Genomic DNA, 23,755 nt, shown 5'->3' with positions numbered 1-23,755 from the left:
GTCAAGTGTGAAAGCCTTTTTAAAAAGTATATTTCAAGCAGGGTGGATCTGAATTGGAACCCTGGTTAGAGATAGGATCCATTGGCTGTTGCTGCTTTGAAAGCATTCTGTCAACCTAACAGGCAGTATCAGTTCCAGTTCGTTCTTTGTCTGCTATCCACTGCTTTTACAGTTCTGATTTTTTCTCAACCATAAATATTGATATTAATACTGATACTTTGAAAGGAAGTACTGATAAATGAAAGGAAATAGTTACATTTTAAAAGGAAATTTTGATATTTTGAAAAGAAAGGAAAGCAGTTTTGCCTCGCCTCCTCCGCTATAACTGAAGCTGGTAGTTTTCATGTTAGTAAGCAGAGACTAGCTGTTTTCTTTTTGGGAAGGAGGAAAGTAGCTTTCAGTGCCCCTCATCTCATCTTCAGCAAGCGTAGAGTCGTTAATGTGGGAGAGACTCTCTAGGGCTAGGCTTGCCTTTTCATCTCTATTTTAGGCTTGACTTGCTTCCTCCTGCTTGGAGCTTAGATTATTGGAGTAGAGGGAGGGGATGGCAGAGAGAGAGAGAGACCTGTACTGCTATGCTGTGAGTAAAATCAATAAAAGAACAATCTATTTAAGGGAAAGTTTAAGGGAAAGAAATCTGGTGTCAGGGGGAAAGCCTCTGAAGTTCAGAGCAGATGGGAGCGCACTGCAAAGATGGAGAATATGCGGACCATTGACAAATCCGGTGCTAAATCCAAATTCAGCAGAATGCTCACCCATCCCTAACTCTGCCATGGGGAAACAGGGTTTGTTTGACCATGGTTCCAGTGCCTATCTGAATTTGGGGCTCTGAGCCAGCTATTTGCATTGGGGTGGGGAAGCTAAAATGGGAGCTTCCCCCCAAGCAAATAGCAGACAATTTATTTTTAAAAATCCATTTTTGCAATTAGCAGGTGTGTGAATGGTATGTCATCTGGTTTGGTCCTCAGTACCCTCAAAAGGCAATCTGATAATAAAATGTGAAAAGGTATCACCAATCATCTTTAACATGGCAGTAACTTCATGAGGCAGGTGATATGTTTCTCTCTGCAAGTATAGAATCATAGAATAGTAGAGTTGGAAGGGGCCTATAAGGCCATCAAGTCCAACCCCCTGCTCAATGCAGAAATCCAAATCAAAGCATTCCCAACAGATGGCTGTCCAGCTGCCTCTTGAATGCGTCCAGTGTCAGAGAGCCCAGTACCTCTCTGGGTAATTGGTTCCTTTGTCGTATGGCTCTAGCAGTTAGGAAGTTTTTCCTGATGTTCACTTGAAATCTGGCTTCCTGCAACTTGAGCCCATTATTCAGTGTCCTGCACTCTGGGACGATCGAGAAGAGATCCTGGTCCTCCTCTGTGTGACAACCTTTCATGTATTTGAAGAGTGCTATCATATCTCCCCTCAGTCTTCTCTTCTCCAGGCTACATATGCCCAGTTTTTTTCAGTCTCTCCACATAGGGCTTTGTTTCCAGTCCCCTGATCATCTTTGTTGCCCTTCTCTGAACCTGTTCCAGTTTGTCTGCATCCTTCTTGAAGTGCGGAGACCAGAACTGGACGCAGTACTCAAGATGAAGCCTAACTAGTGCTGAATAGAGGAGAACTAATACTTCACACGATTTGGAAACTATACTTCTGTTAATGCAGCCTAATACAGCATTTGCCTTTTTTTGCAGCCACATCACACTGTTGACTCATATTCAGCTTGTGATCAACGACAATTCCAAGATCCTTCTCACATGTCATACTGCTGAGCCAAGTATCCCCCATCTTATAACTGTGCACTTGGTTTCTTTTTCCTAAGTGTAGAACTTTCCATTTATCCCTGTTGAATTTCATTCTGTTGTTTTTAGTCCAATGCTCCAGCCTATCAAGGCCCCTTTGAATTTTGTTTCTGTCTTCCACAGTATTAGCTGTCCGTGTATGTACATAAATGCAGCCTTATTCATAGAAACTAGATCAGAAAAAATAGGCTCTGTGTTTCTTCAAATTGAAGAGTGAGCTGAAGAAAAGGGGGCAATTTTTCATACCTTACTGTCCTTGGATGTGTAATTGTTGAAAGGAAGGAGTGGATTGAAAGTTTTGATTACTATTGGCCCTGCTACCTCATTGGAAGTGACTAGGAAGTGGAGAAGAAATGACAGAGGGTGTAAGAACTGAACAGCTATATTTGGGGCAGAAGTGGAAGTTCTAGTAAGGAGGCTATGATTTCATAGAATTTGATAAATAGTGAGTTAACATTGTGAAGAAGCATTGTGGAGCAACATACAGTGTTGTACTTGGTTAAAGAAGACCTGGGTGCACACAGTCATTAAGTTCATTAGATGGTCTTTCCAAATTGCTTGGTCTGTTGTCCTACTTTATCTCATGGAATAGTTGTGAGAATAAAATGGCATAGCTCTATGTATGCTGCTGCAACTACTTGTTTGTAATAATATAAATGTGTAATTGCGTGAAACATGTCTGGATCTTTAACTGACTCTCTGTGTACCATGGCAAAGATTTGGTTTTCTAAAAGGGGGAATTAGCAACAAAGCAATAAGCCAAAGTTTATATAGTACTGAATGTGTGATTTATTACAGAAATAATTAGTTACAGAGACAAGGATCAGTTTAGACTAACAGTTATTTAATTAAGGTTGTGGAGAAAGAGAGAGCAAGAAGGAACCTAAGGTTAAATGAGGAGAGGGCAATAGTAGCTGGATAGGCACATGGAGAGCCAAATCACTTGGGATGTACATAATACATCACTTGAGGCAGCATGGGAATTTTAATTGTTAGGGAGGAAAAAGCAACTGGAGTGTAGATAGTGTATTCCAAGGCAAAGGGGGTAGAAGGCGTTTACCATGAATCAGGAGGTTCTCCTTTGCACCAGGATACTAGGATTGCTTAGGCTGTTTTTAATAAATTCTTAAAGGTCAGCCACACTGGTTGTTAGAAAACAATGGTATAATTGTTACGTATGAACATGCCGGGAAATGGCTGTGATGGGGAACTAAATGTGAACTAAGCCTTCGTAGGTTCCTTTATTTATAAATATATTTGTATACCGCCATTTCGTTAAAAACATCAAAGCAAGTTAAAAAACAGGAACAACCATACAATACAAATATTTAAAATACAATAAAAACAAAGGTGAATTATTGGAGCTCCATATGGTACAGAACTGTCTTGGGTGAATGGCCCTGCCTCCATCGTTGGAGGCAGTATGCTTCCAAATTCCAGTTGCTGGAAACCGCAGGAGGAGAGAGTGTGCTCTTGTGCTCAGTTCCTGCTTGCGGGCTTCCCATAGGCATCTGGTTGGCCACCCTGAGAGCAGGATGCTGGACTAGATGAGCCACTAGCCTAATGCAGCAGGCTCTTCTTATGTTAAGAAGGGGGAACACAAGTGAATCATTCTCTTGAAGCATTAACAAACCAAATACAATAATAATAAACTCTGAGGTGGGAAAGGGCAAACTGGGGCTGGGGAGGATTTTGGGAGGGCAAGTCATGAATGGGAGGCTGAGTAGGACTAAACCAGACTGACTTGTCTTCAGAGTCCTAGGCTTGAATTGTTTTCAAATACATGATTGTATGAGGGGAGGGCTTTAACAAAAGAAAAGGAAAGGTATCTAGAGCAATAGTAGGATTTTCATTTTCTTATTTGTACCATGTGTGATGATTGCAGAGTGTGTGGGGTGGAAAAGGTCTATCTGTATAATTTCTAAGCTTAATGCGTGTTTACTAGTGAGTTTCCCAGTGCCTTATTTATGGAGAGTGTTGATGTGTGTGCGTTGTTGCGTGAAACAGCATATGTTACATTGGAGTTAAGTTGAGCAAGAAACATCACAGAGGCATTAGATCAGGTTAAGAGTCTTTACTACAAGACATTATGGCTTAAGGCTTTAAGATTACATGTAGAGTTGCTCCCCCCCCCAGGAGAGAAGTTCTCAGTTCAAAGACATGACACAGAAGAACCCAGCTCAACACAGATAGCTGCTAGAACTCTCCCAGTCTATCTTGATGCTACCATGGCAACAGCCTTGGCTGTCCGTTCCCAGACTGGGCAAAGACATAACTCCTTCTAGCTACAGATTTCCAGACTTGCAGACTTGATGGAAAAATAAACTCAGTGACAGTACAGTACCTGGACTGTGAATAGATTGCTAGGGAATGGATGCACCTGGATGATTCGATTGCATTATGACCTGGGCAGGAAGGAAGGCACCTGTGTAATCCAGAGGTTTTATGCCTGTACAATCTATGTTACTGGAGCCATGGTGTGCTTGCTGCTTTCTTGCCCTGGGTATCTAAGAGTGTGGAGAGACTTGACCAGATTCCAGCTAACCAAAGTAAGCTCTCTAGTTACTTTACCCCTGTTAATGAATTAAAGAAGAGCTCTACTCCAAGGTTAAATGGGACAATATATTTCCCGAAAACAAATTTAGAACAGGCTGCTCCTTATTTACTGGGGTGTTGTTTGGCTTTCACTGAAGAATATGCCCAGGAGTTATGTTCTCCATCATTGCCTCAAACAGGGCATACAGTCACAGACAAAATGGAGATCCTTTTGGGTGAAGCTACTAGGGGCATACTGTAAATTCCCAGACAACACTGCCCTGAGATCCCTGGGAAAAGAGCAAGGTACAAAAAAAGTTGGTTAATAATTTTATTTATTTTTAAGTATAATAAAACAAACAGAACAACGGGATACACAAACAGGAAATTAAGAATATCTAAATATCTTATTAAGAATTGGGAAAAGTCTATAAAAATGCAAGTTTTTCTGCACAGATACAAAAAAAGAGTATAGTACCAAAAAAAGTTGTTCACCTTTACAGAATCCTTAGATTGCAGAAAATCCTCTTGGTATTACTAGTGTCTCATTAGTGTAAGAAATAAAACTCCACCATTTTGTGACAAATGTGTCCTTTTCATTTCTACCATCTGCAGTCTTTTTAACTTTTGTGTAAGTTTTTCTGTCAGTGCTAGCTGCCAAATTTTGTTGTATTACAACAGGATGGAGATGCCCTTAAGTCCTTCCAAAATTGAGCAATAAGAGATCAGGCTTCAACCAACATAAAACTAATCAACTGCTTGTGCTTTAGGCCCAAATTTTCATTCAAAAACAAATGTGCCAGTTTGGAAATTCTGTATATTTTTTCTTATAATCTTTTCCATTTCTAAAAACATTGAGTCCCAGAACTTACTAATTTCACTACAGATCCACCACATATGGATGAAAGAGCCTTTCTCTGCACAGTCCCTTCAGCAAAAAGGGGAGGCAGTCTTAGAGGCATAGGATAACTTTACAAGGGTTACCATTTCTGAACCACCTTTCACATCCTCTAAAGTTCCTTTGTCGCTGCAGATATAGATTTATATAGAAATTTAGTCCACATGGATATCCACACTGCCTCTTCAATTTCTACTTCCCAATCCATTTTGCCTCAGGTTATCCACATAGCCCATGTCCCTCTGTAGGAGAAGGGTACGTATTTGGGACACCAGACCACTATTGTCAGTAACAATGCTTCAAATGGAGTGCGATCTCTCAGATTTTGTCTACTGATATCAGGTCACCTAATAAAATTAACAACTTGATACCAAGTTGGGATAAATGGGTTCAGCTCAGAAACAGTTGAACAAAGCATGCTTTTCACTTTTCATGGGAGGAGAGATTTTTGAATCTGACTTCATAACATAAGAAACAAGGTTTAGTACAAATACTTATTTGTAGTTGTGATTCCATCAATGGGCAGTTTATTAATCCTGGCTGTTTCACAGTTGGTATAAGATCAGCCACTGTGGTATAAGCCAGTTGGTATAAGCTTGCATAGTCTGATACAGCAGTGGCCTTTCCCACTGTGTAAAAAACATTGCAGAATTACTCCATTTCTGTCCTATTTGGCAATTGCAAGTTCTAGGAGGAGGCTGATTAGGCTCAAGCTTTGCTTTGCAGAAAGATTAGCATCTTCTCAGGGTCTTTCTGTGCTGGCAAATCAGGCTGTAATTTATGGCAATCTGCCCTTGAACATTCCAGTTACATAAAAAACCTTGTTGCTAGAACCTCTTTTACATCAGTGTTATTTTTTAATCTTTCGATCAATACAAGAGGAAAGTTGAAATTTTAAGTGTGGCTCCTTAGTATTGCATTTCCAAAATGTGTTTTAAATATAAATGTGTAGCATTTGTTTACCACAGAGAACTGTACTTGGGCATGTTCTTATCATTCATAATTTAAATTTTAAATAATTTAAATACATTTTTAAATTATCTACATTGGATGTCTGGATTACTACAAATTCCTTATGTGAGTGTGAGCAGTAAGAGAGCTATTAGCATTTATATACTTGCTGATAAATGTTAGTGAAAGATTTGAGATTAAGCTTTTGATGTTTTGTTTGTAAACATCTATTGTTGTTGTTATATGCCTTCAAGTTGATTACGACTTATGGCGACCCTATGAATCAGTGACCTCCAAGAGCATCTGTCATGAACCACCCTGTTCAGATCTTGTAAGTTCAGGTCTGTGGCTTCCTTTATGGAATCAATCCATCTCTTGTTTGGCCTTCCTCTTTTTCTGCTCACTTCTGTTTTTCCCAGCATTATTGTCTTTTCTAGGGAATCATGTCTTCTCATTGTGTGTCCAAAGTATGATAACCTCAGTTTCATCATTTTAGTTTCTAGTGGCAGTTCTGGTTTAATTTGTTCTAACACCCAATTATTTGTCTTTTTTGCAGTCCATGGTATGCGCAAAGCTCTCCTCCAGCACCACATTTCAAATGAGTTGATTTTTCTCTTATCCGCCTTTTTCACTGTCCAACTTTCACATCCATACATAGAGATCGGGAATACCATGGCCTAAATGATCCTGACTTTGGTGTTCAGTGATACATCTTTGCATTTCAGGACCTATTCTAGTTCTCTCACAGCTGCCCTCCCCAGTCCCAGCCTTCTTCTGATTTCTTGACTATTGTCTCTATTTTGGTTAAGGACTGTGCTGAGGTATTGATAATCCTTGACAAGTTCAATGTCCTCATTGTCAACTTTAAAGTTACATGCATCTTCTGTTGTCATTACTTTAGTCTTTTTGACATTCAGCTGTAGTCCTGCTTTTGTGCTTTCCTCTTTAACTTTCATCAGCATTCGTTTCAAATCATTACTGGTTTCTGCTAAGAGTATGGTATCGTCTGCATATCTTAAATTATTGATGTTTCTCCCTCCAATTTTCACACCTCCTACATCTTGGTCCAATCCTGCTTTCTGTATGATATGTTCTGTGTACAGATTAAACAAATAGGGTGATAAAATACACCCCTGTCTCACACCCTTTCCGATGGGGAACCAGTTGGTTTCTCCATATTCTTGTCCAGAGTATAGGTTGCGCATCAGGACAATCGGATGCTGTGGCACCCCCATTTCTTTTAAAGCATTCCATAGTTTTTCTTGATCTACACAGTCAAAGGCTTTGCTGTAGTCTATAAAGCACAGGGTGATTTTCTTCTGAAATTCCTTGGTCCATTCCATTATCCAACGTATGTTTGCAATATGATCTCTGGTGCCTCTTCCCTTTCTAAATCCAGCTTGGACATCTGGCATTTCTCGCTCCATATATGGTAAGAGCCTTTGTTGTAGACTCTTGAGCATTACTTTACTTGCATGGGATATTAAGGCAATAGTTCGGTAATTACTGCATTCTCTGGGATCCCCTTTCTTTCGAAGTGGGATATATATTGAACGCTTCCAGTCTGTGGGCCATTGTTTAGTTTTCCATATTTCTTGACAAATTTTTGTCAGAATTTGGACAGATTCGGACTTCCGGGAAGGGTGACTTAGCCTGTGCCTGCTTTTGAGACGGGCTCCTGCCTCAAAAGAAGCTTATTCAGATATATCAGTCAGATTTTTTTTTTTTTTGACTGATTAAACTTCTCCCGGGTAGGGAGAAACGAAGAGATTAACCTCAAAGCCTATTTTTGTTGGGACGACCAGATCTCATTAATTTATGGGACGAGGTCCAGCCGACGAAGGTGGGACGGATTTTCAACAACAAGCTCTATCTGATAAAGCGAACGTTCATCTTATCTTCTAAGAGAGAACGCACTAACAGGCAAGCACCCTTCTTTCTATATTTTTCTTTTACTTGACTTAAATTGTTGCTGTTTAAAAGAGATTTGCCAGATTGATCGGTTTTTGACATCTCACTGGGGAGCCATAACTTCTCTCTGCTACTCACTAATTAATAGCTTATCTCTGTTTTTGTTGCAAAAAGCTGTCCTGGATTTGCATTCTAAAGATATACACAGAAGAGGGATTTCTATTCCAGATTTTTATTTTGAAGAATATTATATTGTCTGAGACTACTCTCTTTTTGGTCTATTTTATTTTGACGAATCTGTTTCCTGACGACCGCCATTAATTGTTTCGATCCTGGGAACTGCATTTTGTTTACTTAAGCATGGAGAGATAAGGCTGTTTGCTCTGTTTATACTGTGATGTCACCAAGTTTGGAGTATTAACCCAATTGTTGCTGAAATAAGAAGTGGTTTTCCTATATTTTTCTTTTAAAATGGCAATTAAGAAAGTGGCTGAGAATCTGGAAATAACTATGTTTCAGAAAATAATGGATGAGATTGAGATAACGAAACAAAACCTGCGACAGGGTTGTAAGGAGCTGAAAATTGAATTGAGTAAAATGACGCAGGAGATTAAAGATATAGGGGTCCCTGTGAGAGAGGTGACCCTGGAAGGGGTCCCTGTGAGAGAGGAGACCCCGGAGATTGGAACAAACGTGGAACAGGAAAAAGATTTGGAGTCTATGGACTTTAGAAATAAAATCTATTGTTTGGAGACACAGGAGATTAAAGACATAGGGGTCCTTGTGAGAGAGGAGACCCTGGAGACTGGAACAGGGGTCCCTGTGAGAGAGGAGACCCTGGAGACTGGAACAGGGGTCCCTGTGAGAGAGGAGACCCCGGAGATTGGAACAAACGTGGAACAGGAACAAGATTTGGAGTCTATGGACTTTAGAAATAAAATCTATTGTTTGGAACTCAATGTTATCTCTGAAGAAATTAATGAAGATTCTAGAGATAAAGTTATCAATGGCATGGATAATCTTCTGGACTGGAATGATGTGATGGAGCCCAATATAGAGAAAATCTATGGAATTAATTGCAGCCATGTGACAATGGAAAAACTTTCAAGAGATGACCCAGTGTATTTTGAAAAAAAGAACAGAGATATGATTTTACAGCAGTATTTCAGCAACCTATTCAGAATGGATGGCAAGAAAATATTTGGGATAGAGGTAATTCCCATCAGACTCTTACTATATGACTATGGCTTTGACAGCAAGATTATTATGGAATACTGATAATGGAAGATTGGATACTGAAATTACTGGACTTAACAAGACTACTGAAGATGGAAGATGGAAAATGGAACTAATAGGGATAATAGAACAATGGCTACTGAAATTACTGAACCTAACAGATTCTGATGTGATGGATTAATTGAAATGTTTATTTTGACTATGGTTATGACAATAAGATTATCATAATTAGTAATGAGATGGATTAATCGATATGCTTATCTGGAAAAAAAAATTGATAGATATATTTCTTAAAGAATTGAAACCTCTCTTTGACTTTTTGTGGAAAGAATAAAGTAATGTTTATGAGATTTGATGATTAAGTAAGATAACTACTGGAGGAAAGTGATTTTATAATATGACTTAAGAGACAGGATTGTTATATATTATAGACTTATAACTGATTTGATCTTTGACAAATGGGAAGTCAATATTTTACTCTTTATTTTTTATTTTTGTTTTTTTTTTCTTTTTTTCTTTTTGTTTAACTATTTTTTATTTTGTTTTTTGTCTTTGAATGTTTTATGATTTCGTCTTGTATGTTTTATGAAAATCTGAATAAAAATTATTGAAAAAAAAAAAAGAATTTGGACAGATTCAGTCTCAGTAGCTTGTAGCAACTCTATTGGTATGCCATATGTTCCTGGTGATTTGTTTCTTCCAAGAATTTTAAGAGCAGCTTTCACCTCACATTCTAAAATTTTTGGTTCTTCATCATATGGTTCCTCCGTGAATGAATCTGTCATCCTGTCATCTCTTTTATAGAGTTCTTCAGTGTATTGCTTGCATCTTCCTTTTATTTCATCTTGGTCAGTCAGTGTGTTCCCCTGTTGATTATTCAACATCCCTACTCGTGGTTTAAATTTCCCTTTCATTTCTCTAATCTTTTGGAATAGGGCTCTTGTTCTTCCCATTTTGTTGTCCTTTTCTATTTTTATACAATAACTATTGTAATAGTTTTCTTTGTCCCTACGTACTATTTATTTATTTATTTATTTATTTATTTATTTATTTATTTTAATTTATATACCGCCCTAAGCCCGAAGGCTCTCTGGGCGGTGTACAAAAAGATAAAAACAAGCACAATATATAAATACAATAAATAATAATAATAAAAAACAAACAAACAATAACGAACCAAACAACATCCAAAATATGGAAATGCTGTTTAAAATACACTTTAAAATGCCTGGGAGTATAAAAAGGTTTTCACCTGGTGCCGAAAAGATAGTAGCGTCGGCGCCAGGTGCACCTCATCACGGGGACTGTTCCACAGTTTGGGGGCCACTACTGAAAAGGCCCTGGTTCTAGTCATCACCCTCCGAGCCTCTCGATGGGATGGTACTCGGAGGAGGGCCTTAGATGTTGAGCGTAGTGTATGGGTAGGTTCATATTGGGAGAGGCGTTCCACCAGGTATTGCGGTCCCATGCCGTGTAGGGCTTTATAGGTCAAAACCAGCACTTTGAATCTAGCCCGGAAGCAAATAGGAAGCCAGTGCAGACGGGCCAGAACAGGTGTTATATGAGCGGACCTTCTGGTCCATGTCAACAATCTGGCCGCTGCATTCTGGACTAGCTGTAGTTTCCGAACAGTCTTCAAGGGCAGCCCCACGTAGAGCGCGTTGCAGTAGTCCAATCTAGAAGTTACCAGAGCATGAACAACTGAAGCGAGGTCGTCACTGTACTAGTCATTGTATAGTTGCATGTTTCTGTCTCCTTTTGCTTTTACTTTCCTTCTCTCTAACCATTTTAAAAGTTTCTTCAGTCATCCATTGAGGTCTTTCTCTCTTTTTAACACGAGGTATTGTCTTTTTGCATTCTTCCCTGATAATGTCCCTGACTTCAGTCCATAGTTCTTCTGGTTCTCTGTCAATTAAATTTAAATCCTCAAACCTGTTCCTTATTTGATCTTTATATTCTTCTGGGATGTTATTTAAATTGTATTTTGGCATTATGAGTGCTTTGTTCTTCTTCTTTAGCTTTACTCTGATTTTCGATATGATCAGTTCATGATCATATCATGAGCAGTCTGCTCCTGGTTTTGTTTTTGCAGAAAGTATGGAACTTCTCCAACTTCTGTTTCCAATTATATAATCAATTTGATTCCTATATTGACCATCTGGTTATGTCCACGTGTACAGTCATCTTTTTGGTTGCTCAAAAAATGTGTTGGCAAGAAACAAATCATTGGCTTCACAGAATTCAATAAGTCTTTCTCCTGCTTCATTTCTGTCACCTAAGCTCCATTTCCCCACAATTCCTAGTTCTTCTCTGTTCCTTACTTTTGGATTCCAGTCCCCCATGATTATCATCATATCTTGTTTTGGTGTGTGATCACTTTCCTCCTATACTTCTGCTTAAAATCTCTCCAATTCTTCTTCTTCTGCGTTTGATGTTGGAGCGTAGACTTGAATGATGGTTATGTTAATAGGTTTCCCGTTTAATCTCATTGATATCCCTCGCTCAGACCTTGCGTTGTAGCTCCTAATTGCTTTTGCTACATCACTTCTCACTATTAAAGCAACCCCATTTCTTCTTGATTTCTCATTTCCTGCATAAAATATTTTGTAGTGCCTGATTGAAAATGTCCCATTCCTGCCCATTGTAATTCACTCACACCAAGTATTGTAATGTTGATACGCTCCATTTCTTGCTTGACAATTTCTAACTTTCCCTGGTTCATGCTTCTCACATTCCATGTTCCTGTTATGTGCGTCGTACAACTCCAGACTCTCCTTTCGCATCTGTGCGCATCAGCCTCTGGGCTTCCTTTTGGCTTTGACCCAGCTGCGTCATTAGTCACAGTCAATGGACTCTCCTCTTCCCTCACCTTATCACTTAAGTGCAAATATACTTGGACTGGTTTAATTGCTAACTGCAAAATTTATAACTATTCAAACAGAACAGATGTCACAAGAGGAATGACTTTATTCTTTGGCTGCATTTTTAAAGAAAACAAAATTGATCATTTTAAGATACTAAACAACTAGAGCCTATCAGGTTTAGTGTCAAATTCATGTGTATAGTTAAAAATATTGCTTGATTCAGCTGTGTAAAACCACTGTCTTATTTTTTTACTTTGCTGTGTAACACACTGTGGGCAGAGTGAAACATAGGTTCTAAAAACTTGTACTGTTCAGCCTTCCTAGCTCAAGAAAACACACTGGGGGAAGTTCCTTAGGCAGCATTCTATACTGATTCAAGAACGTGGCAGATCAAATTAAGATGGAAGAATTGGGGCATACAGGTACCTAGTGGGCTTACAGTTTCAGAGTTAGGGAAGCAAAGCACTAACTTGAGCGTGGATTCTTAATTGTCCTTTATATCGTCAAGCAGCTTATGTTGGGAACATAGATAATTTGTGGTTAAGAACTCATTGGAAGGGACAAATATGTCTCCTGGCCCACTTCTGCAGCTAGAAAACTGCTATTACCACCTTAGGTGCAGGCCAGTGTCCTTGGATAACTTTTATTTATTACTACATTTATAGCCCATCTTTCCTCCAAGGAGTTCAAGGTGGCATACAAGCATGGTCCGTCCCTGTGACGTCCTTCCCTGGTTCTCCCTGTCAGGTTCCCACCTGCTTGTGGCTACTGCCTTTCACTAGGCACCACCAGGGATACCACCAGTCCGGACCGTCCTTTATATGGTTTCTTACTCCGCTCTAGCACAGATCTCACTAGATCCCCCTGCTAGGCAGCACCACCAGTCACGTCCTATAACCAATACTCCCAGAGACTTTGCCTGAGTCTCTCTCTAGCTGGTTACTTTTGTGACTGCGTGCTTATGCTGTTCCCAACCCCCTTGTATCTTTATAGATAACGCATATCTTACGGAGCGCCTTCAACGCCACCAATTATGCCGCCCGTCAAGATCAGCCACTCAAGGCCTTCTCTCAATCCCGCCGACAAAAACAGCTAGATTGGCGGGTACAAGAGAGAGGGCATTCTCAGTGGCAGCCCCCACTCTCTGGAACTCCCTCCCACAAGATCTCCGGCACGCCTCTTCCCTAAATGTATTCCGTAAAGCCTTAAAGACCTGGCTCTTTCAACAGGCCTTTGGGATCTCCGGGGAGGGTTAATTACTGTGACTGAAATGCCTCCTACCCTGTTTTAATATTGTTGCTGCTGTATTATTCTCATACTGTTTTTTATTGTATTATTGTGTTTTATCTCATTGTGTTTTAACTGTTTTGTACGTCGCCTAGAGTGGCCTTTGGCCAGATAGGCGACACAGAAATTAAATTTATTATTATTATTATATTATTATTATACAACTCTGGGTTGCTCTGGATACTTGAATTGTTATTATTCCTCCCTTCACCGCTGCCACCATTAGATACTGTTTCTGTTCAGCCTTGGTAATTACCTTGCCCTCCCTTCTGGTATGTATATCCCCCAGCCAAGGATCAGGCCGTTGGTAAACCAAATAAGTATTTATTAAATATCAGAAATAACAAGATTAGTTTTAGAATGTTTCACAAGTGTATGGTTTCATCTATTCCTGTTTTGTACTTGACTTATTATTAATCAGAACTCCAACTCCCTCTTTCTCCACACTCCCAACATCCACCCAGATTCAACTGTCATTCTTCCATTTATACTCCCAGCCATTCAAACGCTCAGCCAATCATCCAGCATTCTACTGCTCATGTACTCCCCCCTCCTCTTTCACTCCACTTACCATATGTCTTCTATATAAACAGCACTTACCATATTTACACTATAAGCAGGAACATCACAGTCCCCCCCTGATTTTATCCTTTTAACAACCCTGTGAGGTAAGTTAGGCTGAGACAGTACTTTAGCTTTGTGAAAAGATGCCATCTCTAAACTAAGTTTAAAATTATACCTATCTCTTTCTTTTTAGGTAATACCAGACCTGAACAAAAAGAGTGAAATATTTCAGTTTGCCTGACTGGTTGTCTAACAGTTCATCATATAATCAATGTTACAGTTACATTTAATTTGAAAGGTAAGACTGCTATAATATATTTTGTAATATATTTTAAAGTCTGTTTTTATTATGTTTTAGAGTGTTTTTAGCACTTTTGTTTGCTGCCCTGGGCTATTGGGAGGAGGGCTGGATATAAATCTAATAATAATAATAATATGTATCCTGTGTATTAGCTAGCCTGTCTAATTTTTGAGCGGTGTTATGTATTGGGCAAGAGCCTATACTCTTACCCTATTGTTTGTGGTTTATTAAGTTGAGAATGAGCATTAGGGCCAAGTGCTCCTCTCTGCCTTCTCTTCTTCCCATTGTGCTGTGGCTTTGAGAAGATTCTGGCTTGTATTAAGCCAGAGTTCCCCATTTTGTCTGAAGCTTAATGTCAAGTAACCAAAGCAGAAAAATAAGCGAGAACACAGACTGGAAGGAAAGGAGAGAGATGAGGGGGAGGAGGAGGACACTTCATTTATTATGAAGCCTAGAATGATCATTTGAACTGAAATATAGTATTTCTGCTTTGGAACGCAAGAGACCATTTACACAATCAAACTGCTTTATATTATTGAAAAAGGTGGGAGTAACAGTTTGCACTAGTGTTGATACAACCAAGAGACCAAGGGAATTTGATTGTTGATCTGGGGATCATAGTGAGATGAGGAGAAAACTTTTCATACATTTGAGTTCTCATCTATTGAATGTATTATGTTAGCAACTGAAGTAGGTAGTTGATTCCCCACTTGATGGAAGGTTAATTACACAATAAATAGTGTTTGTAACATTTTAACGTAGTTGATATGACTACTGACCCCAAGCACAAGTTTATCTTACAAATGATTTGGGGGCTTGCATTGAAAATATTCCTTGTTTGGAATATCACTGCTTGAAAAGTATCTGATATATAATGGTTAAAATTCAATTGTTAATTCATAACTTAAAATTAATCATAATGTCAACAAGTTCAGACAGACTTCTAAATCTTAGACCTATATATCTCTTGGGAAATTTACTGTGCTGTAACTAAAACAAAGCAAATCCCTTATGTAAGTAGAGAGAAATAATCCTAAACAAAGCATACAATGGTAAAATGGGCTCATTGCAAGATTCTCTAAGGTAGAAAAAACTATAAAAACAAATTGGTTGTCATGTTGGATAGCCCTGAATTTAATATGTGGCTGGGTATTTTGTTGTATCCAACTTTTATAGAAGGTGTGCGGTCTTGCCTCGTAGTATTTCTACTTTCCAGAACTAGAAACACAGGCAGAACTTCTGAGATCCTTTCTCTTCATTCCTGTATGTTCTGTTGAACCAACTAGACTGGCTAGACTATTTTAAATGATTAATTGTATATTAAGTAGTTTAGTTGTGTTTGTAAAGGAAAGGTATGAAAAAGAAGTTTTTTAAAAGGATGTGATTCTCTCTTCTCTTTTTTTCTTCCTGGTGTCTTCTTTAGAAACGTTCAAAGGTAAATTAGTATATAATAGCTTAGTGCAGAAGTTTTTAATCTTGAGCACACGGGTTGTACAGACTGATGTCAAGATATGTACATGTTGTGTGAAAGAGTTAATGAAGCAGAATAACAAGGGTGCAATATTGAGTTGAATTATTTATTTAAAAAGCCCTCATAATTAAAAAGGTATACATTAGCTGTTTGTTATTAATGCAAGTACTTACAAAAACTGTGGGTGGCAGAAATCACCTTATTAGAGGCATTCTCCTTTCTCATTCTGGAAGAAATGCCTCTAATAAGATGGGGCTTCATGTGGCATCCAAACCAAAATAGGCTTTTTTCTTCAGAAAGGTTGTTCATGTGCAAATGTGTTATTTTTTAAAAAACCAATTAATTCATAGTGGGATGGATCCAGACATGTCCTCCCATGAATGGAAGGACATCTGAACCAGCAGTGGCTCCCACTGGATGAAGGGAGAATTATTTTTGTCAGTTTCCTCTACTCCCGCAGTCCCCAGCAACACCTCCTATGTTGTTCTGGAGGATGCCACAACCCTCTAGAGCAACCTTTCAGGGCTCTACAGGGGGAAGAAGAAATTGGTGAAAATCATCTGCCCCCTCCTTCAGCAAAGCATTGTGTGAACACAACTCTCACCACAAGTCTGGATCCAGCCCATATAGTCATATGCTTAATCAACTGCTTTCTTTAATTTGGTGTCGTAAAAATATCCAATTTAAAGAATCAAAATCATTTTTTTAATGGAAACTACTTTTAGGAAGAGGCTGCTTTTGGTCAATCGTATATTGCCTTTAAGTCCATTCACTTCTCTCTTCATCCAAGCCTGGAAAGCTTCTGTTAACTATAACTTCCTGTTTTGTCAGAACTGTGAAACCTATGATTTAACATCTTCAGAACAAGCCAGAATACGAAGCTTTGCCAAAATTAACTTAAGCCATTAACCATAGCCTCCCAGTCTGGATGAAACAGGAGACTGTATTTAGACTTTTTGGTTTATTTGCAGGCCCATACAAAGGGGCTGAATGCGCTTGCCAAAAGGTTCGTTCTTATCTTGGCTATTAAGTAGGGTCTTGACCGTGGTCATTCTCTCAGCTTTGGTTCCCTGTTTTGTAAAGCTTCTCTCAGTAATTGTTAGGATCAGTGTGAAGGTTTGCAAAGTTAATGCGACATTATTGTCCTATTAAATAGTGTTAGAAGTTGAAACACAGTAAATAGTAGATAATTTTCTTGTACTTCTGGGGCCCAGTGTAGGTTTGGCCAATTACATAGCCAAAGTTAGGATATTGGGATGGAGCACACTGTAGGATTTTATGTTCTCTTCCCTTCTCATTGTGTGAATTCTCCCATTCTTTTTAGAACTAACACAACATTCCCCCTTGCCCTTTTCCTTCATCTACAATTTAGTGATAGTGTGCTGCATGTGATTGGTCCTAAGTGTGTAACAGGTGAAAGGAAAGGGTTAGGGAGAAGAAAGAAATAGCCTGGTCTAGCCTTGGCTCTCCACTGATCCCTGCTTTCTATACATAGGTCAGGATTTGGGAGCATGATTGTGCTTAAAGTTTGAGAGGGCAACAGAAATGCAAACTTGATCTTTTTCCTCCCTCCCGTCAGTTACATACTGATAAATTGTCACAAAACATAGGTTAAAAACTGATGTTGATCTGTGCTCTGTAAATATTAATATTGTTTACATAGCCCTTTAGATAAGTAAGCACTCTGGCTTAAAAAGAGGTGTGTTCTTCTCAACTTGAACTTTCAGCAGCTATTGATACCATTGACCATAATATCTTAAAACTGACAGTGAGATAGGCATTGGAGGCACTGTTTTACCGTGGTTATGATCCTATCTCAGTAGTCAGTTTCAGAGGATAGCGTTGATGATTATTTCTCAGTCCCCTGGCAGTTGTGCTGTTGGGTGCCACAGAGTGCCATCTTGTTCCCAGTTCTTTTTAACATCTATATGAAGCCATTGTGAGTAGCCATTAGGAAATTTGGGGTGAGGTGACATCAGTACGCTGAAGAAACCCAGTTCTATTTCTCTGTTACATCTGAATCGGAAGGGGCCATCTAAAGCTTCAACCATTTCCTGGACTTGATAGGTTACATGAGAGTCATTAAACTGTGTCTAAATTCTGGGTGAGTAGTTCCTGAATCTGGATTAGTCAATTGCCTCCTTTCTGTGGGGTTGTACTCCCTTGAAGCAGCAGATTCATATTCTGGGAATGCTTCTGAATCCATCTCTATCTTTAGAGGCCCTCATGTAGCAGTGTCTTTTGCCAGCTTCAGCAGGTAAGGCAGGTATGGACATATATGGACCAGGATAGCCTGATCATCGTTATCCATCCACCGGTAACCTCCAGGTTGAAGTAATGCAATGTGCTGTATTTAGGACTACCTCTGAAGTTAGCCTGGAACCTGCAGCTTGTACAAAATGCATAAGCTTGACTGCTCACTTGGCACACTATTGCCATTATGTTATGCTTCTAATGAAATAATTGTGCTGGCTGCCAATTATCTAGAGGGCCAAGTTCAAGATGCTGGTAGTAGTGTACAAAGCCATGTAGCTTGAGACCAGAATACCTAAAAGAACATCTTGCCCCTTGTATGCCCAACTGATCACTGCGCTATGCAGGAGAAGCCTTGCATATATACCATCTCACCATGACGTTCATTCTGTATCACGTAGGAAACAGGCCCTTAGTGTGGTGGCACATACTGTTTTAGAACTCCCTCTTGTTAGATATCAGACAGGTGCTGTCGATTGTCCTCTTGAGACCTATTGAAAACCTTTCTTTTTCAACAAGTCTTTTAAGTGAAGATTTTTATCATAAGAACATGAGAAGAGCCTGCTGGAGCAAGCTTGTGGTCCATCTAGTCTAGCATCCTGTTCTCACAGTGGCCAATCAGATGCCCATGGGAAGCCTGCAAGCATGACCTGAGTGCAAGAGCACTCTCTTGTAGTTTCCACCAACTGGTATTTGGAAACATACCTCCTCCGTTTATGGAGGCGGAGCATAGCCATCATGGCTAGTAGCCATTCATAGCCTTATCCTCCATTAATATGTCTAATTCTCTTTTAAAGCCATCCAAGTGGGTGGCCATCACTGCTTCTTGTGGCAGTGAATTCCATAATCTAACTGCACTGTGTGAGGAAGTACTTTCTTTTGTCTGTCCTGAATCTTCTAACATTCAGTTTCATTGGATGTCCATGAATTCTAGTGTTAGGAGAGAGTGAGAAAAAACATTTCTCTATCTACTTTCTCCGTGTCATGCATAATTTTATACACTTGTATCATGTCACCTCTTACTCACCTTTTCTTGGGAAAAAAAGCCCCAAATGCTGCACGCTTTCCTCATACTAGAATCAATCCATTCTCTTGATAACTTTGGTTGCCCTTTCTGAATCCTTTCCAACTCTACAATATCCCTTTTGGGGTGAGGCAACCAGAATTGTACACAGTATTCCAAATGCAGCTGCACCATAGATCTATATAACAGCATTATATTGACAGTTTTATTTTCAGTATCTGTCCTAATGATCCCTAGCATGGAATTTGCCTTTTTCACAGCTGCTGCATACTGGGGCGACATCTTTATTGAGCTATCCACTGCGACTCCAGGGTCTCATTCCTGGTCAGTCACTGCCAGTTCAGACCCATGAACATATAACAGTCTGTGTCTGTATTGGATTTGAAATGGATTATATATATGAAATTGTTTTATATATGTTTTTATTATTGATGACAGAACATGGAGAAACCGATTGGTTCCCCATCGGAAAGGGTGTGAGACGGGGTGTATTTTATCACCCTATTTATTTAATCTACACGCAAAACATATCATACGGAGAGCAGGATTGGACCAAGATGGAGGTGTGAAAATTGGAGGAACAAATATCAATAATTGCAGATATGCAGACGATACCATACTACTAGCAGAAACTAGTATTGATTTGAAAGGAATGCTGATGAAAGTTAAAGAGGAAAGCACAAAAGCAGGATTACAGTTGAACATCAAAAAGATTAAAGTAATGACAACAAGACTTATGTAACTTTAAAGTTGACAATGAGGACATTGAACTTGTCAAGGATTATCAATACCTTAGCATAGTCATTAACCAAAATGGAGACAATAGTCAAAAAATTAGAAGGCTAGGACTGGGGAGGGTAGCTATGAGAGAACTACAAAAGGTCCTCAAATGAAAAGCTGTATCACTGAACACTAAAGTCTGGATCATTCAGACCATGGTATTCCCAATCTCTATGTATGGATGTGAACGTTGGACAGTGAAAAAAGCAGATAAGAGAAAAATCAACTCATTTGAAATGTGGTGTTGGAGGAGAGCTTTGCGGGTACCATGGACCATGAAAAAGACAAATAATTGGGTGTTAGAACAAATTAAACCAGAACTACCACTAGAAACTAAAATGATGAAACTGAGGTTATCATACTTTGGACATACATTGAGAAAACATGATTCACTAGAAAAGACCATAATGATGGGAAAAACAGAAGGGAGTAGAAAAAGGGGAAGGCCAAACAAGAGATGGATTGATTCCATAAAGGAAGCCACAGACCTGAACTTACAAGATCTGAACAGGGTGGTTCATGACAGATGCTATTGGAGGTTGCTGATTCATAGGGTCGCCATAAGTCGTAATCGACTTGAAGACACATAACATACATACACCTGCAGACTTGGCATTTTAAAGTAAAATAGAAGATAGGGAAGAGGAATGAGACACAAGAGGATGTGGGAAGTACAGTACAGTACTACTGTACACAGTAGTAAGACTACAATTGCCCAACGTTAAGGTTTTGGAGTATGGTTTCTTCCACCCCACTCCTTCTACCTCTTTGACTGTTCATCTATAAACAGATTACTCCCCAGGATAGTTACTGTGATGCATAATTCAGAGCTGATGTTCATCAGTGTTGTAAAGAACTGTCTTGCATGCCTTTGTTGTGGAGCTAGAGCTGAAGAGTGGGGTGGTTTTAAGATGAGGCTAAGGAAGCCCAGGTCCAGGGACTGAATGTGGCATTCCAGGCTCCTCTATCTGGCCCGCAGGACTTTCCCCAGGTCACACCCCTTCTCCTTAATCCACTGGACTTGCTTAATCCGTACAGTGCTTTTGCGTAGCTGGAATGTGTCCTTGAGTTGTGATAATGTTGCTTGCTTGGATAGAGAGCAGTGTCTGTCTACATGAGTGTGCGCACAGGCATCTCTGACCTTTCTCTGTGACTGGAATGTAGCCTGCTGTACAAGGTAAGAGTCCCATTTGCTCGCTTGTGTCTTTGGTCTCATCAGCCACTGGCATGTGGTCCCCAAAAAGGCTCCCCAGTGAGCAGTTTTGGCCCTCAAATGAAAAGTATTAAAAGTTCAATAACAGTATTAGCAAAATCTCAACATGTTAAAACAAAATTTCACAGTGGTGCTGTATTGAAATCCAATTACATAAATGGGAGAATGGGTGTTTTTCCTAGTCTCCTGATGCTTGAAACTTGGAGGAATGTTTAATTTTATGGTTCTCGTTATTCCTGTTTGCTGCTTGATACCAGAGAACTGTGTGTGTAGTGGGGGTAGAAAGTGATAATCTAGATCAGAACCTGCTCTTCACAGATTAATTTTAGTAAGAAACTGGAATACACAAAACTTTACTTGTTGAAAGGCATAAAATGATTTCATATGAACAAGAGACTTTTTTCTGGGAAATATAGCTACATCCTTTGCCTCCCTTCCAATTGACATCTTAGCTTTTAATCCTTTTTTTCCTGTTGCCTAGGTAGACAATGTGTATTGCTTGTTATACATTCTTGTTGAATATGTCTAGCTTCCCAAGGCATATTTTGGATGCACAAGACACTCTTGTTGTACAGGCAATAGTTCAGAGAAAGAAAAAGGCTTACTAGAAATGTGCCTTCTGGTTTAACAGTGCTGCTTTGGGTATTATCACAGCCCATATACTAAATTGAAAGAGCTGTGAAACTGCTGTTGTACTCTGTGTGTGTGTGTGTGTGTGTTCTGTACTATTCTATGTCTCTGTGCTGCCTGCGACTGATGGGAGTTGGAGTCCAAAATACCTGGAGGGCTCTAGGTTGGGGAAGGCTGTGTTAGATAAATATAGTTGGTAACCTAATTCATAAATCAGTTTTTATAGGAACTGAAGCTTTTATCTGGAGTTGAAAACCTGTATTTTGACATTTTTTGGGGAGACCTGTAAGGAAAACTAATAAATACATATATATTGATCTGTTCAGGCGGTGTTCTTGAAGTATCATTGGAAACTTATTTGAACTACCTTTCCAAGAATACTAATCTGGGACATGCCTTGTTCAGGTGCTTTGAGCTCAGGAAAAAAACCAGGATTGTATTTGAAGCTCAATACTTTTTGCTTATCTCTTGTGCCTCTTGCTACAGGGATAAGTGTAGGTGGATCTTATTTCACAGGATTAGGGAGATAATAGTGTCAAAGAAATGTAGTTCCATTGATTCATTTCGGTCTGTGGTGGTGATTTGGGAGCAGGAAGAAAGAGAGCATGTGAGCCCATTGACTTTTTTTCTTTATGCCAAGTTCATCTGTAATTATAAAAAGCTGATCAAACTCTGTTTGGGTTGCACTGTTATGTCTGGAGGAATTTTATTACATTAGCATGCAAAGTATAAAACACAGAAGAAAATTTTTAAACTGGATAAATGTGCCTAAATTTGATTACTAACTTTCGGGGCAATTTAATATGCCGGGCTCCAACATTTGTAAATCTGTTCAATTTCTTTCTGCAACTTAGACAATAAACATTATAAAAAGGAATTAAATCTGGCACTTTTGTCCCCCCACCTCCAACTCCATACCCTTACCTATTCTTCATTATAGCATTCTTTTTCTGGAATATTTGTTGACCATTACTTTTTTGTTACCCTACTTTGACATTACTGACTGCTGCAGAGGCTATACTTTGGAATCATTGACAAAGAGATATGTGTGCAGGCCAATCAGATATAAGTCCCATTAGTTCATTGGGATTCACCCCAAGGTAAGTGTGCAATAGGATTATTGCATGAGTCAGTTCATAAGTCTTCCTTGTCAAAATTTAGATGGAGTAGGGATCTAGGTTTTTGTTTTTTAAATTATTATTTATTTATTTTATTTATTTATTATTTGATTTATATCCCACCCTTTCTCCCAGCAGGAGCCTATTATGAAACTCAAAGCTCCATGTGTATTGATGATGGATGGTCTGCCTTCAAGTTGATTCTGACTTATGGTGACCTTAGGAATAGGGTTTTCATGGTAAGCAGTATTCAGAAGGGGTTTACCATTGCCTTCCTCTGAGGCTGAGAGGCAGTGACTGGCCCAAGGTCACCCAGTGAGCTTCATGGCTGTGTGGGGATTCGAACCCTGGTCTCCCAGGTCGTAGTCCAACACCTTAACCACTAAGGTTTGCAGGTAGTAACCATCCTTGAGCATATTTATTTAATAGTTGAGACATATGAAGATTAAGGTAAAGGCTATACATTTTGGGCATAAGGTAGCCAGAGTTAAAAGCTCTCCAATCTTTTTTATTTTAATAGAGGAGAGTCAAACGCATGCTTTCACTCTCCTCCATTGATGTGAAAGGGGACCGAAGTGCTTGACTTTGGCTGAAAAGTGCCCTTTCAATGATAGTACAATGTAGTTCGAAACTGCCATTTATAATTTTAAATTCAGGATTCCTGGGGCAAAGGGCAGTACAAATTTACTCTGTCCATTTGTTTTCAAAAGTGACTCTTCTTGACAAGCTGCATTCTCTTCAGATTAGATGTAGCTATCGGTGTCATCTTAAGTTTCCACTGACAAAAAATTATGCCACAGAAGCATTTGTCTACTATGTTTTTGTGTGTGTTTCACTGAGGAATGTTGTGGCCATTTGTCACAATTTTTTTTTATTAGTGAGTTGCTAGGTGCACAGAATGCTTAAAAGCAGCCATAACA

The 23,755-nt window shown here is 39.2% G+C and overlaps 1 protein-coding gene across 2 annotated transcripts in view; it reads left to right on the top strand.

Moving 5' to 3' along the window:
• The window catches only part of OSBPL2 (oxysterol binding protein like 2), a 105,306-nt gene that overhangs the window by 15,727 nt on the left and 65,824 nt on the right, over positions 1 to 23,755 (top strand). For both annotated transcript variants that reach the window (XM_061631091.1, XM_061631092.1), the window contains exon 2: positions 14,239 to 14,343. The gene's annotated coding sequence lies outside the window, so the exon portion shown is untranslated. The remainder of the gene's footprint in view (positions 1 to 14,238; positions 14,344 to 23,755) is intronic.

The sequence above is a fragment of the Rhineura floridana genome, chromosome 6, assembly GCF_030035675.1.
Source record: "Rhineura floridana isolate rRhiFlo1 chromosome 6, rRhiFlo1.hap2, whole genome shotgun sequence".
NCBI classification, from domain to species: Eukaryota; Metazoa; Chordata; class Lepidosauria; order Squamata; family Rhineuridae; genus Rhineura; species Rhineura floridana.
The sequence above is the reverse complement of the archived record's forward strand: the minus strand, read 5'-3'. Positions and strand labels throughout refer to the sequence as shown.